This window comes from Scyliorhinus torazame, chromosome 24, assembly GCF_047496885.1.
Source record: "Scyliorhinus torazame isolate Kashiwa2021f chromosome 24, sScyTor2.1, whole genome shotgun sequence".
Lineage (NCBI taxonomy): Eukaryota > Metazoa > Chordata > Chondrichthyes > Carcharhiniformes > Scyliorhinidae > Scyliorhinus > Scyliorhinus torazame.
In genome coordinates this window covers 18725650-18742532 of record NC_092730.1, presented here as the reverse complement: position 1 = coordinate 18742532, position 16883 = coordinate 18725650, and the positions used below count along the sequence as shown (strand labels likewise).

The following is a 16883-nucleotide window of genomic DNA, read 5'->3' as shown; positions in this document are numbered from 1 at the left end:
TATCTAACGCTGTGCTGTACCTGTCCTGGGAGTGTTTGATGGGGACAGTGTAGAGGGAGCTTTAATTTGTATCTAACTCCGTGCTGTACCTGTCCTCGGAGTGTTTGATGGGGACAGTGTAGAGGGAGCTTTACCCTGTATCTAACCCCGTGCTGTATCTGTCCTGGGAGTGTTTGATGAGCAAAGTGGAGAGGGAGCTTAACTCTGTATCTAACCCCGTGCTGTACCTGTCCTGGGAGTGTTTGATGGAGACTGTGTAGAGGGAGCTTTACACTGTATGAAACCCCGTGCTGTACCTGTCCTGGGAGTGTTTGATGGGGACAGTGTAGAGGGAGCTTTGCTCTGTATCTAACCCTGTGCTGTCCCTGTCCTGGGAGTGTTTGATGGGAACAATGTAGAGGGAGCTTTACTCTGTATCTAACCCCGTGCTGTACCTGTCCTGGGAGTGTTTGATGGGGACAGTGTAGAGGGAGCTTTACTCTGTATCTAACCCCTTGCTGTCCCTGTCCTGGGAGTGTTTGATGGGAACAGTGTAGAGGGAGCTTTACTCTGTATCTAATCTCGTGCTGTACTTGTCCTGGGAGTGTTTGATGGGGGACAGTGTAGAGGGAGCTTTACTCTGTATCTAACCCCGTGCTGTACCTGTCCTGGGAGTGTTTGATGGCGACAGTGTAGAGGGAGCTTTACTCTGTATCTAACCCCGTGCTGTCCCTGTCCTGGGAGAGTTTGATGGGGACAATGTAGAGGGAGCTTTATACTGTATGTAACCCCGTGCTATACCTGTCCTGGGAGTGTTTGATGGGGACAGTGTAGAGGGAGCTTTGCTGTGTATCTAACCCTGTGCTGTCCCTGTCCTGGGAGTGTTTGATGGGAACAGTGTAGAGGGAGCTTATCTCTGTATCGAACCACGTGCTGTACCTGTCCTGGGAGTGTTTGATGGGGGACAGTGTAGAGGGAGCTTTACTCTGTATCTAACCCCGTGCTGCACCTGTCCTGGGACTGTTTGATGGGGACAGTGTAGAGGGAGCTTTACTCTGTAGCTAACCCCGTGCTGTACCTGTCCTGGGGGTGTTTGATGGGGACAGTGTAGAGGGAGCTTTACTCTGTAACTAACCCCGTGCTGTACCTGTCCTGGGAGTGTTTGATGGAGACTGTGTAGAGGGAGCTTTACACTGTATCTAACCCCGTGCTGTATCTGTCCTGGGAGTGTTTGATGAGGAAAGTGGAGAGGGAGCTTTACTCTATATCTCACCCCGTGCTGTACCTGTCCTGGGAGTGTTTGATGGAGACTGTGTAGAGGGAGCTTTACACTGTATGTAACCCCATGCTGTACCTGTCCTGGGAGTGTTTGATGGGGACAGTGTAGATGGAGCTTTGCTCTGTATCTAACCCTGTGCTGTCCCTGTCCTGGGAGTGTTTGATGGGAACAATGTAGAGGGAGCTTTACTCTGTATCTAACCCCGTGCTGTACCTGTCCTGGGAGTGTTTGATGGGGACAGTGTAGAGGGAGCTTTACACTGTATGTAACCCCGTGCTGTACCTGTCCTGGGAGTGTTTGATGGGGACAGTGTAGAGGGAGCTTTACTCTGTATCTAACCACGTGCTGTACCTATCCTGGGAGTGTTTGATGAGGACAGTGTAGAGGGAGCTTTACACTGTATCTAACCCCGTGCTGTACCTGTCCTGGGAGTCTTTGATGGGGCCAGTGTAGAGGGAGCTTTACAATGTATCTAACCCCGTGCTGTCCCTGTCCAGGGATTGTTTGATGGGGACGGTGTAGAGGGAGCTTTACTCTGTATCTAACCCCGTGCTGTACCTGGCCAGCGAGTGTTTAATGGGGACAGTGCAGAGGGAGCTTTGCTCTGTCTTAACCCCGTGCTGTACCTGTCCTGGGAGTATTTGATGGGGACAGTCTTGAGGGAGCTTTACTCTGCATCTAACCCCCTGCTGTACCTGTCCTGGGAGTGTTTGATGAAGACAGTGTAGAGAGAGATTGACTCTGTATCTAACCCCGTGCTGTACCTGTCCTGGGGGTGTTTGACGGGGACAGTGGAGAGGGAGCTTTACTCTATCAAACCCCATGCTGTACCTGTCCTGGGAGTCTTTGATGGGTCCAGTGTAGAGGGAGCTTTACTCTGTATCTAACCCCGTGCTGTACCTGTCCTGGGAGTATTTGATGGGGACAGTGTAGAGGGAGCTTTACACTGTATCAAACCCTGTGCTGTACCTGTCCAGCGAATGTTTAATGGACACAGCGTAGAGGGAGCTTCACTCTGTATTTAACCCCGTGCTGTACCTGACCTGGGGGTGTTTGATGGGGACAGTGTAGAGGGAGTTTTACTCTGTATCTAACCCCATGCTGTACCTGTCCTGGGAGGATTTGATGAGGACAGTGTAGAGGGAGCTTTACACTGTATCTAACCCCATACTGTACCTGTCCTGGGAGTGTTTGATGGGGACAGTGTAGAGGAAGCTTTACTCTGTATCTAGCCCCGTGCTGTACCTGTCCTGGGGGTGTTTGATGGGAACAGTGTAGAGGGAGCTTTACTCTGTATCTAACCACGTGCTGTACCTATCCTGGGAGTGTTTGATGAGGACAGTGTAGAGGGAGCTTTACACTGTATCTAACCCCGTGCTGTACCTGTCCTGGGAGTCTTTGATGGGGCCAGTGTAGAGGGAGCTTTACAATGTATCTAACCCCGTGCTGTCCCTGTCCAGGGATTGTTTGATGGGGACGGTGTAGAGGGAGCTTTACTCTGTATCTAACCCCATGCTGTAACTGTCCTGCGAGTGTTTGATGAGCACACTGTAGAGGGAGCTTTACTCTGTATCTAACCCGTGCTGTACCTGTCCCGGGAGAGTTTGATGGGGACAGTGTAGAGGGAGCTTTGCTCTGTATTAACCCCGTGCTGTACCTGTCCTGGGAGTATTTGATGGGGACAGTCTTAAGGGAGCTTTACTCTGCATCTAACCCCATGCTGTACCTGTCCTGGGAGTGTTTGATGGGGACAGTGTAGAGGGAGCTTTACTCTGTATCTAACCCCGTGCTGTACCTGTCCTGGGAGTGTTTGATGGGGCCAGTGTAGAGGGAGCTTTACTCTGTATCTAACCCTGTGCTGTACCTGTCCTGGGAGTGTTTGATGGGGACAGTGTAGAGGAAGCTTTACTCTGTATCTAACCCCGTCCTGTACCTGTCCTGGGGGTGTTTGATGGGGACAGTGTAGAGGGAGCTTTACACTGTATCAAACCCTGTGCTGTACCTGTACAGCGAGTGTTTAATGGGGACAGTGTAGAGGGAGCTTTACTCTGTATTTAACCCCGTGCTGTATCTATCCTGGGAGTGTTTGATGAGGACAGTGTAGGGAGAGCTTTACTCTGTATCTAGCCCCGTGCTGTACCTGACCTGGGGGTGTTTGATGGGGACAGTGGAGAGGGAGGTTTACTCAGTATCTAACACCGTGCTGTACCTGTCCTGGGAGTGTTTGATGGGGCCAGTGTAGAGGGAGCATTACTCTGTATCTAACCCCGTGCTGTACCTGTCCTGGGAGTGTTTGATGGGGACTGTGTCGAGGGAGCTTTACACTGTATCTAACCCCGTGCTGTACCTGTCCTGGGAGGGTTTGACGGAGGACAGTGTAGAGGGAGCTTTACAATGTATCTAACCCCGTGCTGTCCCTGTCCTGGGAGAGTTTGATGGGGACAGTGTAGAGGGAGCTTTACTCTGTATCTAACCCCGTGCTGTACCTGTCCTGGGGGTGTTTGATGGGGGACACTGTAGAGAGAGCTTTACTCTGTATCTAACCACGTGCTGTCCGTGTCCCGGGAGTGTTTGATGGGGGACAGTGTAGAGGGAGCTTTACTCTGTATCTAACCCCATGCTGTACCTGTCCTGGGAGGGTTTGATGAGGACAGTGTAGAGGGAGCTTTACACTGTATCTAACCCCGTGCTGTACCTGTCCTGGGAGTGTTTGATGGGGACAGTGTAGAGGAAGCTTTACTCTGTATCTAACCCCGTCCTGTACCTGTCCTGGGGGTGTTTGATGGGGACAGTGTAGAGGGAGCTTTACTCTGTATTTAACCCCGTGCTGTATCTATCCTGGGAGTGTTTGATGAGGACAGTGTAGGGAGAGCTTTACTTTGTATCTAGCCCCGTGCTGTACCTGACCTGGGGGTGTTTGATGGGGACAGTGGAGAGGGAGGTTTACTCAGTATCTAACACCGTGCTGTACCTGTCCTGGGAGTGTTTGATGGGGCCAGTGTAGAGGGAGCTTTACTCTGTATCTAACCCCGTGCTGTACCTTCCTGGGAGTGTTATATGGGGACAGTGTAGAGGGAGCATTACTCTGTAACTAACCCCGTGCTGTACCTGTCCTGGGAGTGTTTGATGGAGACTGTGTAGAGGGAGCTTTACACTGTATCTAACCCCGTGCTGTATCTGTCCTGGGAGTGTTTGATGAGGAAAGTGGAGAGGGAGCTTTACTCTATATCTCACCCCGTGCTGTACCTGTCCTGGGAGTGTTTGATGGAGACTGTGTAGAGGGAGCTTTACACTGTATGTAACCCCATGCTGTACCTGTCCTGGGAGTGTTTGATGGGGACAGTGTAGATGGAGCTTTGCTCTGTATCTAACCCTGTGCTGTCCCTGTCCTGGGAGTGTTTGATGGGAACAATGTAGAGGGAGCTTTACTCTGTATCTAACCCCGTGCTGTACCTGTCCTGGGAGTGTTTGATGGGGACAGTGTAGAGGGAGCTTTACACTGTATGTAACCCCGTGCTGTACCTGTCCTGGGAGTGTTTGATGGGGACAGTGTAGAGGGAGCTTTACTCTGTATCTAACCACGTGCTGTACCTATCCTGGGAGTGTTTGATGAGGACAGTGTAGAGGGAGCTTTACACTGTATCTAACCCCGTGCTGTACCTGTCCTGGGAGTCTTTGATGGGGCCAGTGTAGAGGGAGCTTTACAATGTATCTAACCCCGTGCTGTCCCTGTCCAGGGATTGTTTGATGGGGACGGTGTAGAGGGAGCTTTACTCTGTATCTAACCCCGTGCTGTACCTGGCCAGCGAGTGTTTAATGGGGACAGTGCAGAGGGAGCTTTGCTCTGTCTTAACCCCGTGCTGTACCTGTCCTGGGAGTATTTGATGGGGACAGTCTTGAGGGAGCTTTACTCTGCATCTAACCCCCTGCTGTACCTGTCCTGGGAGTGTTTGATGAAGACAGTGTAGAGAGAGATTGACTCTGTATCTAACCCCGTGCTGTACCTGTCCTGGGGGTGTTTGACGGGGACAGTGGAGAGGGAGCTTTACTCTATCAAACCCCATGCTGTACCTGTCCTGGGAGTCTTTGATGGGTCCAGTGTAGAGGGAGCTTTACTCTGTATCTAACCCCGTGCTGTACCTGTCCTGGGAGTATTTGATGGGGACAGTGTAGAGGGAGCTTTACACTGTATCAAACCCTGTGCTGTACCTGTCCAGCGAATGTTTAATGGACACAGCGTAGAGGGAGCTTCACTCTGTATTTAACCCCGTGCTGTACCTGACCTGGGGGTGTTTGATGGGGACAGTGTAGAGGGAGTTTTACTCTGTATCTAACCCCATGCTGTACCTGTCCTGGGAGGATTTGATGAGGACAGTGTAGAGGGAGCTTTACACTGTATCTAACCCCATACTGTACCTGTCCTGGGAGTGTTTGATGGGGACAGTGTAGAGGAAGCTTTACTCTGTATCTAGCCCCGTGCTGTACCTGTCCTGGGGGTGTTTGATGGGAACAGTGTAGAGGGAGCTTTACTCTGTATCTAACCACGTGCTGTACCTATCCTGGGAGTGTTTGATGAGGACAGTGTAGAGGGAGCTTTACACTGTATCTAACCCCGTGCTGTACCTGTCCTGGGAGTCTTTGATGGGGCCAGTGTAGAGGGAGCTTTACAATGTATCTAACCCCGTGCTGTCCCTGTCCAGGGATTGTTTGATGGGGACGGTGAAGAGGGAGCTTTACTCTGTATCTAACCCCATGCTGTAACTGTCCTGCGAGTGTTTGATGAGCACACTGTAGAGGGAGCTTTACTCTGTATCTAACCCGTGCTGTACCTGTCCCGGGAGAGTTTGATGGGGACAGTGTAGAGGGAGCTTTGCTCTGTATTAACCCCGTGCTGTACCTGTCCTGGGAGTATTTGATGGGGACAGTCTTAAGGGAGCTTTACTCTGCATCTAACCCCATGCTGTACCTGTCCTGGGAGTGTTTGATGGGGACATTGTAGAGGGAGCTTTACTCTGTATCTAACCCCGTGCTGTACCTGTCCTGGGAGTGTTTGATGGGGCCAGTGTAGAGGGAGCTTTACTCTGTATCTAACCCTGTGCTGTACCTGTCCTGGGAGTGTTTGATGGGGACAGTGTAGAGGAAGCTTTACTCTGTATCTAACCCCGTCCTGTACCTGTCCTGGGGGTGTTTGATGGGGACAGTGTAGAGGGAGCTTTACACTGTATCAAACCCTGTGCTGTACCTGTACAGCGAGTGTTTAATGGGGACAGTGTAGAGGGAGCTTTACTCTGTATTTAACCCCGTGCTGTATCTATCCTGGGAGTGTTTGATGAGGACAGTGTAGGGAGAGCTTTACTCTGTATCTAGCCCCGTGCTGTACCTGACCTGGGGGTGTTTGATGGGGACAGTGGAGAGGGAGGTTTACTCAGTATCTAACACCGTGCTGTACCTGTCCTGGGAGTGTTTGATGGGGCCAGTGTAGAGGGAGCATTACTCTGTATCTAACCCCGTGCTGTACCTGTCCTGGGAGTGTTTGATGGGGACTGTGTCGAGGGAGCTTTACACTGTATCTAACCCCGTGCTGTACCTGTCCTGGGAGGGTTTGACGGAGGACAGTGTAGAGGGAGCTTTACAATGTATCTAACCCCGTGCTGTCCCTGTCCTGGGAGAGTTTGATGGGGACAGTGTAGAGGGAGCTTTACTCTGTATCTAACCCCGTGCTGTACCTGTCCTGGGGGTGTTTGATGGGGGACACTGTAGAGAGAGCTTTACTCTGTATCTAACCACGTGCTGTCCGTGTCCCGGGAGTGTTTGATGGGGGACAGTGTAGAGGGAGCTTTACTCTGTATCTAACCCCATGCTGTACCTGTCCTGGGAGGGTTTGATGAGGACAGTGTAGAGGGAGCTTTACACTGTATCTAACCCCGTGCTGTACCTGTCCTGGGAGTGTTTGATGGGGACAGTGTAGAGGAAGCTTTACTCTGTATCTAACCCCGTCCTGTACCTGTCCTGGGGGTGTTTGATGGGGACAGTGTAGAGGGAGCTTTACTCTGTATTTAACCCCGTGCTGTATCTATCCTGGGAGTGTTTGATGAGGACAGTGTAGGGAGAGCTTTACTTTGTATCTAGCCCCGTGCTGTACCTGACCTGGGGGTGTTTGGTGGGGACAGTGGAGAGGGAGGTTTACTCAGTATCTAACACCGTGCTGTACCTGTCCTGGGAGTGTTTGATGGGGCCAGTGTAGAGGGAGCTTTACTCTGTATCTAACCCCGTGCTGTACCTTCCTGGGAGTGTTATATGGGGACAGTGTAGAGGGAGCATTACTCTGTAATCTAACCCCGTGCTGTACCTGTCCTGGGGGTGTTTGATGGGGACAGTGGAGAGGGAGCTTTACTCAGTATCTAACCCCGTGCTGTACCTGTCCTGGGAGTGTTTGATGGGTCCAGTGTAGAGGGAGCTTTACTCTGTATCTAACCCCGTGCTGTACCTTCCTGGGAGTGTTATATGGGGCCAGTGTAGAGGGAGCTTTACTCTGTATCTAACCCCGTGCTGGACCTGTCCTGGGAGTGTTTGATGGGGACTGTGTAGAGGGAGCTTTACTCTGTATCTAACCCCGTGCTGGACCTGTCCTGGGAGTGTTTGATGGGGACTGTGTAGAGGGAGCTTTACACTGTATCTCACCCCGTGCTGTACCTGTCCTAGGAGTGTTTGACGGGGGACAGTGTAGAGGGAGCTTTACTCTGTATCTAACCCCGTGCTGTCCCTGTCCTGGCAGTGTTTGATGGGGACAGTGTAGAGGGAGCTTTACTCTGTATCTAACCCCGTGCTGTACCTGTCCTGGGAGTGTTTGATGGGGGACAGTGTAGAGGGAGCTTTACTCTGTATCTAACCCCGTGCTGTACCTGTCCTGGGAGTGTTTGATGGGGACAGTGTAGAGGGAGCTTTACTCTGTATCTAACCCCGTGCTGTACCTGTCTGGGAGTGTTGATGGGGGACACTGTAGAGGGAGCTTTACTCTGTATCTAACCCCGTGCTGTCCCTGTCCCGGGAGTGTTTGATGGGGGACAGTGTCGAGGGAGCTTTACTCTGTATCTAACCCCATGCTGTACCTGTCCTGGGAGTGTTTGATGAGGACAGTATAGAGGGAGCTTTACACTGTATCTAACCCCGTGCTGTACCTGTCCTGGGAGTCTTTGATGGGGCCAGTGTAGAGGGAGCTTTACACTGTATCTAACCCCATGCTGTACCTGTCCTAGGAGTGTTTGATGGGGGACAGTGTAGAGGGAGCTTTACTCTGTATCTAACCCTGTGCTGTACCTGTCCTGGGAGTGTTTGATGGGGACAGTGTAGAGGGAGCTTTACTTTGTATCTAACCCCGTGCTGTACCTGTCCTGGGAGTGTTTGATGGGGACAGTGTAGAGAGAGCTTTACTTTGTATCTAACCCCGTGCTGTACCTGTCCTGGGAGTGTTTGATGAGGACAGTGTAGAGGGAGCTTTACTCTGTATCTAACCCCGTGCTGTACCTGTCCTGGGAGTGTTTGATGGGGACAGTGTAGAGGGAGCTTTACTTTGTATCTAACCCCGTGCTGTACCTGTCCTGGGAGTGTTTGATGAGGACAGTGTAGAGGGAGCTTTACTCTGTATCTAACCCCGTGCTGTACCTGTCCTGGGAGTGTTTGATGGGGACAGTGTAGAGGGAGCTTTACGTTGTATCTATCCCCGTGCTGTACCTGTCCTGGGAGTGTTTGATGGGGACAGTGTAGAGGGAGCTTTACTCTGTATCTAACCCCGTGTTGTACCTGTCCTGGGAGTGTTTGATGGGGACAGTGTAGAGGGAGTTTTACTCTGTATCTAACCCCTTGCTGTACCTGTCCTGGGAGTGTTTGATGGGGACAGTGTAGAGGGAGCTTTACTTTGTATCTAACCCCGTGCTGTACCTGTCCTGGGAGTGTTTGATGGGGGACAGTGTAAAGGGTGCTTAAAAGTTTATTGGATAAACATATGGATGATAATGGCATAGTGTAGGTTGATGGCTTTTCTTTCGGTGCAACATCGTGGGCCGAAGGGCCTGTACTGCACTGTATCGTTCTATTTTCTATGTTCTATATTCTGTATCTAACCCCGTGCTGTACTTGTCCTGGGAGTGTTTGATGGGGACAGTGTAGAGAGAGCTTTACTCTGTATCTAAACCTGTGCTGTACCTGTCCTGGGGGTGTTTGATGGGGACAGTGGAGAGGGAGCTTTACTCAGTATCTAACGCCGTGCTGTACCTGTCCTGGGAGTGTTTGATGTGGCCAGTGTACAGGGAGCTTTACTCTGTATCTAACCCCGTGCTGTACCTGTCCTGGGAGTGTTTGATGGGGACAGTGGAGAGGGAGCTTTACTCTGTATCTAACCCCGTGCTGTACCTGTCCTGGGAGTGTTTGATGTGGCCAGTGTACAGGGAGCTTTACTCTGTATCTAACCCCGTGCTGTACCTGTCCTGGGAGTGTTTGATGGGGACAGTGTAGAGGGAGCTTTACTCTGTATCTAACCCCGTGCTGTACCTGTCCTGGGAGTGTTTGATGGGGACAGTGTCGAGGGAGCTTTACTCTGTATCTAACCCCGTGCTGTACCTGTCCTGGGAGTGTTTGATGGGGACAGTGTACAGGGAGCTTTACTCTGTATCTAACCCCGTGCTGTACCTGTCCTGGGAGTGTTTGATGTGGCCAGTGTACAGGGAGCTTTACTCTGTATCTAACCCCGTGCTGTACCTGTCCTGGGAGTGTTTGATGTGGCCAGTGTACAGGGAGCTTTACTCTGTATCTAACCCCGTGCTGTACCTGTCCTGGGAGTGTTTGATGGGGACAGTGTAGAGGGAGCTTTACTCTGTATCTAACCCCGTGCTTTATTTTGGGTATCGGACGGGCCGGGAGTGCAGGAGGCGAAAGAGGCCGGTATTCTCGCCTTTGCGTCCCTGGTAGCCCAGCGGAGGATTTTGCTACTATGGAAAGATGCGAAGCCCCCCCAGCGTGGAAGCCTGAATAAACGACATGGCAGGGTTCATCAAGCTGGAGAGGGTAAAGTTTACCTTGCGAGGGTCTGTGCAGGGGTTCCTCGGGCGGTGGCAACCGTTCCTAGACTAGCTCGCGGAGCGTTAGGAGGAGGTCAGCAGCAGCAGCAGCCCAAGGGCGGGGGGGGGGGGAGTCTTTTGGGGTGGCGTTTGGGTGAGGCTGGGTTTTTTTTGTCCCTATTTGTGTTTTTAAATGTTATATGGGGGGGTTATTGTATATGGGGGAAATCCAATGTATAATTTCTGCTTGTTCAGTTCTGGTTTCTTCTTGGTTCTTCTTTTTGTAGTGGGCGGGGGGGGGGGGTGGTTTTGTTGAAAATTTGTTGAAAAATGTGATTAAATATATATTTTTTTAAACCAACTAGGATTCCAGGCACCTTTGCCCAGTCCCCGGAGAGTGACGGCACGGAATGTAGCGGCTCGAATCTGGAATACGACGCTAGCCTTGACAATGGCGGAGATCAGGGCGGTGAGGGACGGTGGTTAGCACTGTTGCCTCACGGCGCTGAGGACCCGGGTTCGATCCCGGCCCTGGGTCACTGGCCGGGTGTGACCCCCCCCCCCCCCCCCCCCTCGAGCACCGCGTAGGGCTGGAGGCAGGGGTGGCGAGGGGCTGCGGGTAAAATGGTGCCACGGGATCAATACTGCTTCAACACAGACAGCTCGGAGAGGGAGAGAGAGGAGGCCGGGAGTGTGTGTGCGTGTGTGTGTGTGTGTGTGTAAAACATGATTCATAGATCATCGATCTGCGTTGGTCGCCACTAAGCTCTCGGTGAATTTATCGCCCTGGTAGATTAGCTGACAAACATGGAAAGAGAATTGAAAGCCCTCTGTGGCTGGGAGGGTACAATAGGGAGGGCCTGTCCTTTGCCGAGTCAGACAACGGAACACAGAGGCAGGCAGATCCATGAAAACTAATTAACGTCCTGCAGCAGTGATTACTCAAGTGAATGGGGTTCTAATGCCTCGATTACTACTCCACTCAGTCCACGGATCAGTGAGCAGCGCACACTTCTCCAAGGAAGGAGGCCGTGTGATTGAATCAGACAGCACAAATCCAGATGTGAGTGACAGAGCGGAGGGAGTGCTGCTCTGTCAGAGGGTCAGTACTGAGGGAGTGCCGCACTGTCAGAGGGTCAGTACTGAGGGAGTGCCGCACTGTCAGAGAGTCAGTACTGAGGGAGTGCTGCACTGTCAGAGGGTCAGTACTGAGGGAGTGCCGCACTGTCAGAGGGTCAGTACTGAGGGAGTGCCGCACTGTCAGAGGGTCAGTACTGAGGGAGTGCTGCTCTGTCAGAGGGTCAGTACTGAGGGAGTGCTGCTCTGTCAGAGGGTCAGTACTGAGGGAGTGCCGCACTGTCAGAGGGTCAGTACTGAGGGGGTGCCGCACTGTCAGAGGGTCAGTACTGAGGGAGTGCTGCTCTGTCAGAGGGTCAGTACTGAGGGAGTGCTGCTCTGTCAGAGGGTCAGTACTGAGGGAGCGCTGCTCTGTCAGAGGGTCAGTACTGAGGGAGCGCTGCTCTGTCAGAGGGTCAGTACTGAGGGAGTGCCGCACTGTCAGAGGGTCAGTACTGAGGGGGTGCCGCACTGTCAGAGGGTCAGTACTGAGGGGGTGCCGCACTGTCAGAGGGTCAGTACTGAGGGAGTGCCGCACTGTCAGAGGGTCAGTACTGAGGGAGTCCTGCTCTGTCAGAGGGTCAGTACTGAGGGAGTGCTGCACTGTCTGAGGGTCAGTACTGAGGGAGTGCCGCACTGTCAGAGGGTCAGTACTGAGGGAGTGCCGCACTGTCAGAGAGTCAGTACTGAGGGAGTGCCGCACTGTCAGAGGGTCAGTACTGAGGGGGTGCCGCACTGTCAGAGGGTCAGTACTGAGGGAGTGCTGCTCTGTCAGAGGGTCAGTACTGAGGGAGTGCTGCTCTGTCAGAGGGTCAGTACTGAGGGAGCGCTGCTCTGTCAGAGGGTCAGTACTGAGGGAGCGCTGCTCTGTCAGAGGGTCAGTACTGAGGGAGTGCCGCACTGTCAGAGGGTCAGTACTGAGGGGGTGCCGCACTGTCAGAGGGTCAGTACTGAGGGGGTGCCGCACTGTCAGAGGGTCAGTACTGAGGGAGTGCCGCACTGTCAGAGGGTCAGTACTGAGGGAGTCCTGCACTGTCAGAGGGTCAGTACTGAGGGAGTGCTGCACTGTCAGAGGGTCAGTACTGAGGGAGTGCCGCACTGTCAGAGGGTCAGTACTGAGGGAGTGCTGCACTGTCTGAGGGTCAGTACTGAGAGAGTGCTGCTCTGTCAGAGGGTCAGTACTGAGCGAGTGCTGCACTGTCAGAGGGTCAGTACTGAGGGAGTGCCGCACTGTCAGAGGGTCAGTACTGAGGGAGTGCCGCACTGTCAGAGGGTCAGTACTGAGGGAGTGCTGCACTGTCAGAGGGTCAGTACTGAGGGAGTGCTGCACTGTCAGAGGGTCAGTACTGAGGGAGCGCTGCACTGTCAGAGGGTCAGTACTGAGGAAGTGCTGCACTGTCGGAGGCTCAGTACGGAGGGAGTCCTGCACTGTCAGAGGGTCAGTACTGAGGGAGTGCTGCACTGTCAGAGGGTCAGTACTGAGGGAGTGCCGCACTGTCAGAGGGTCAGTACTGAGGGAGCGCTGCACTGTCAGAGGGTCAGTACTGAGGGAGTGCTGCACTGTCAGAGGGTCAGTACTGAGGGAGTGCTGCACTGTCAGAGGGTCAATACTGAGGGAGTGTTGCACTGTCAGAGGGTCAGTACTGAGGGAGTGCTGCACTGTCGGAGGGTCAATACTGAGGGAGTCCTGCACTGTCAGAGGGTCAATACTGAGGGAGTGCCGCACTGTCAGAGGGTCATTACTGAGGGAGTGCCGCACTGTCAGAGGGTCAGTACTGAGGGAGTGCTGCACTGTCAGAAGGTCAGTACAGAGGGATTGCCGCACTGTCAGAGGGTCAATACTGAGGGAGTGCTGCACTGTCAGAGGGTCAGTACTGAGGGAGTGCTGCACTGTCAGAGGATCAGTACTGAGGGAGCGCTGCACTGTCAGAGGGTCAGTACTGAGGGAGTGCCGCACTGTCAGAGGGTCAGTACTGAGGGAGTGCCGCACTGTCAGAGGGTCAGTACTGAGGGAGTGCTGCACTGTCAGAGGATCCGTACTGAGGGAGTGCTGCACTGTCAGAGGGTCAGTACTGAGGGAGTGCTGAACAGTCAGAGAGTCAGTGCTGAGGGAGTGCTGCACTGTCAGTGGGTCAGTACTGAGAGAGTGCCGCACTGTCAGAGGGTCAGTACTGAGGGAGCGCCGCACTGTCAGAGGGTCAGTACTGAGGGAGTGCTGCACTGTCAGTGGGTCAGTACTGAGGGAGTGCTGCACTGTCAGAGGGTCAGTACTGAGGGAGTGCTGCACTGTCAGAGGGTCAGTACTGAGGGAGTGCTGCACTGTCAGAGGGTCAGTACTGAGGGAGCGCTGCACTGTCAGAGGGTCAGTACTGAGGGAGCGCCGCACTGTCAGAGGGTCAGTACTGAGGGAGCGCCGCACTGTCAGAGGGTCAGTACTGAGGGAGCGCTGCACTGTCAGAGGGTCAGTACTGAGGGAGCGCTGCACTGTCAGAGGGTCAGTACTGAGGGAGCGCCGCACTGTCAGAGGGTCAGTACTGAGGGAGCGCCGCACTGTCAGAGGGTCAGTACTGAGGGAGCGCCGCACTGTCAGAGGGTCAGTACTGAGGGAGTGCCGCACTGTCAGAGGGTCAGTACTGAGGGAGTGCCGCACTGTCAGAGGGTCAGTACTGAGGGAGTCCTGCACTGTCAGAGGGTCAGTACTGAGGGAGTGCTGCACTGTCAGAGGGTCAGTACTGAGGGAGTCCTGCACTGTCAGAGGGTCAGTACTGAGGGAGCGCTGCTTGTGAGACGGCCAGGATGCGAGTGCCGCAGAGGAATCCAAAATGCTGAAACTGGATGGGAGCGGGAGAGGGCAGCGAGGGGGGAATTGTCGAGTTGTTCATGCAGAGATCTAGCACAGAATCCGAGGGCAGAATGGCCCTCTTCTCCGGTGTAACCATCCCAGGATTCGGTGAATCCGGTCAAAGGGCTCTCCCGCAGGGCTTCGCGCGGGTGGGCGAGGAGACAGTGGGGAGGGGCCTACGTTTCGGGGCTGGAGCCAGCCTGAGGCCTACCCGTGCCTGCTCCGTGGTGTGAACGGGACTCCAAGCGCTGGTGACACGCCTGTCTGCCCCCCCCGCCTCCCCCCCAACGCCGAGGCGTCTCTGGGAGCTGCCATGTCTCTCCCGCACGCGCCCCCCCCCCCCCCGCCCACCTCCCACCCCCCCCAAAACCACGGCAGAGAATTCCCTCCATCCCAGCCGCCGCTGGGCTCCTCGCCCAGCCGGTTTGTCAAGCTCCAGCTCTGCCAAAATCTCTCCCAACCCTAAAATAACCCAACTCCACTCAGGCGACAATCCTGCCTCGATCTTAGATCATCGGCAGATTTTTCAAAGGGAGGGAGGGAATGAGAGAGAGAGAGAGAGAGAGAGAGGGAGATGACAAGGAGCGCAGATCCCAGCCGCCGTTAAAGGGGAAAATCTGGGATTGGTTTCCTCAGACATGCAGCGTAAGGGAGGGGATTTCCTCGAAACCAGATGTCAATTCGAGGGTAGGCCTCAGTCAGGCCCTTGTTACGCGCAGGCCGGACTTTCTCAACGCTCTCCCGCCCGGCATCCCATCTACCAGCCTCCGGAAAAACTTCACTTCTCCTGGAACGCGGTGCCCTCGCCTCGACATCCCGCTTACCCATCACCCACTGTGCCCTCTGACCTACACCGGTTCCCCATCTGGCAGCATCTTCAATTTGCAATTCTAATCCTGGTATTCAAATCCGTCACTCGGTCCGAGCTCTGTAACCTCCTTCAGCCCCTACAACCCTCCCTATCTCTGTAACCTCCTTCAGCCCCTACAACCCTCCCTATCTCTGTAACCTCCTCCAGTCCCTACAACCCTCCCTATCTCTGTAACCTCCTCCAGTTCCTACAACCCTCCCTATCTCTGTAACCTCCTCCAGCCCTGCAACCCTCCCTATCTCTGTAACCTCCTCCAGTCCCTACAACCCTTCCTATCTCTGTAACCTCCTCCAGTCCCTACAATCCTCCCTACCTCTGTAACCTCTTCCAGTCCCTACAACCCTCCCTATCTCTGTAACCTCCAACAACCCTCCTACAACCCTTCCTATCTCTGTCACCTCCTCCAGTCCCTACAACCCTCCCTGTCACTGTAACCTCCTCCAGTCCCTACAACCCTCACATTCTCTGTAACCTCCAACAACCCTCCTACAACCCTCCCTAGCTCTGTAACCTCCTCCAGTCCCTACAACCCTCCCTATCTCTGTAACCTCCTCCAGCCCCTACAACTCTCCCCATCTCTGTAACCTCCTCCAACCCTCCCTATCTCTGTAACCTCCTCCAGTCCCTACAACCCTCCCTATCTCTGTAACCTCCTCCAGCCCCTACAACGCTCCCTATCTCTGTAACCTCCTCCAACCCCTACAACCCTCCCTATCTCTGTAACCTCCTCCAACCCTCCCTATCTCTGTAACCTCCTCCAGTCCCTCCAACCCTCCTTATTTCTGTAACATCCTCCAGTCCCTACAATCCTCCCTATCTCTGTAACCTCCTCCAGCCCCAACAACCCTCCCTATCTCTGTAACCTCCTCCAGTCCCTACAACCCTCCCTATCTCTGTAACCTCCTCCAGCCCCTACAACCCTCCCTATCTCTGTAACCTCCTCCAACCCCTACAACCCTCCCTATCTCTGTAACCTCCTCCAGCCCCTACAACCCTCCCTATCTCTGTAACCTCCTCCAACCCCTACAACTCTCCCTATCTCTGTAACCTCCTCCAACCCCTACAACCCTCCCTATCACTGTAACCTCCTCCAGTCCCTCCAACCCTCCTTATTTCTGTAACCTCCTCCAGTCCCTACAATTCTCCCTATCTCTGTAACCTCCTCCAGCCCCTACAACACTCCCTATCTCTGTAACCTCCTCCTACCCCTACAACCCTCCCTAGCTCTGTAACCTCCTCCAGCCCCTACACCCCTCCCTATCTCTGTAACCTCCTCCATCCCTACAACGCTCCCTATCTCTGTAACCTCCTCCAACCCCTACAACCCTCCCTATCTCTGTAACCTCCTCCAAACCCTACAACCCTCCCTGTCTCTGTAACCTCCTCCAGTCCCTCCAACCCTCCTTCTTTCTGTAACCTCCTCCAGTCACTACAATCCTCTCTATCTCTGTAACCTCCTCCAGCCCCTACAACCCTCCCTATCTCTGTAACCTCCTCCAGCCCCTACACCCCTCCCTATCTCTGTAACCTCCTCCAGCCCCTACAACCCTCCCTATCTCTGTAACCTCCTCCAACCCCTACAACCCTCCCTATCTCTGTAACCTCCTCCAGCCCCTACAACCCTCCCTATCTCTGTAACCTCGTCCAACCCCTACAACCCTCCCTATCTCTGTAACCTCCTCCAACCCCTACAACACTCCCTATCTCTGTAACCTCCTCCAGTCCCTCCAACCCTCCTTATTT

The 16883-nt window shown here is 53.7% G+C and overlaps 1 protein-coding gene across 1 annotated transcript in view; it reads right to left on the bottom strand.

Moving 5' to 3' along the window:
* The window catches only part of LOC140400210 (neurexin-2-like), a 2085493-nt gene that overhangs the window by 1498120 nt on the left and 570490 nt on the right, over positions 1–16883 (bottom strand). The window lies entirely within an intron of this gene.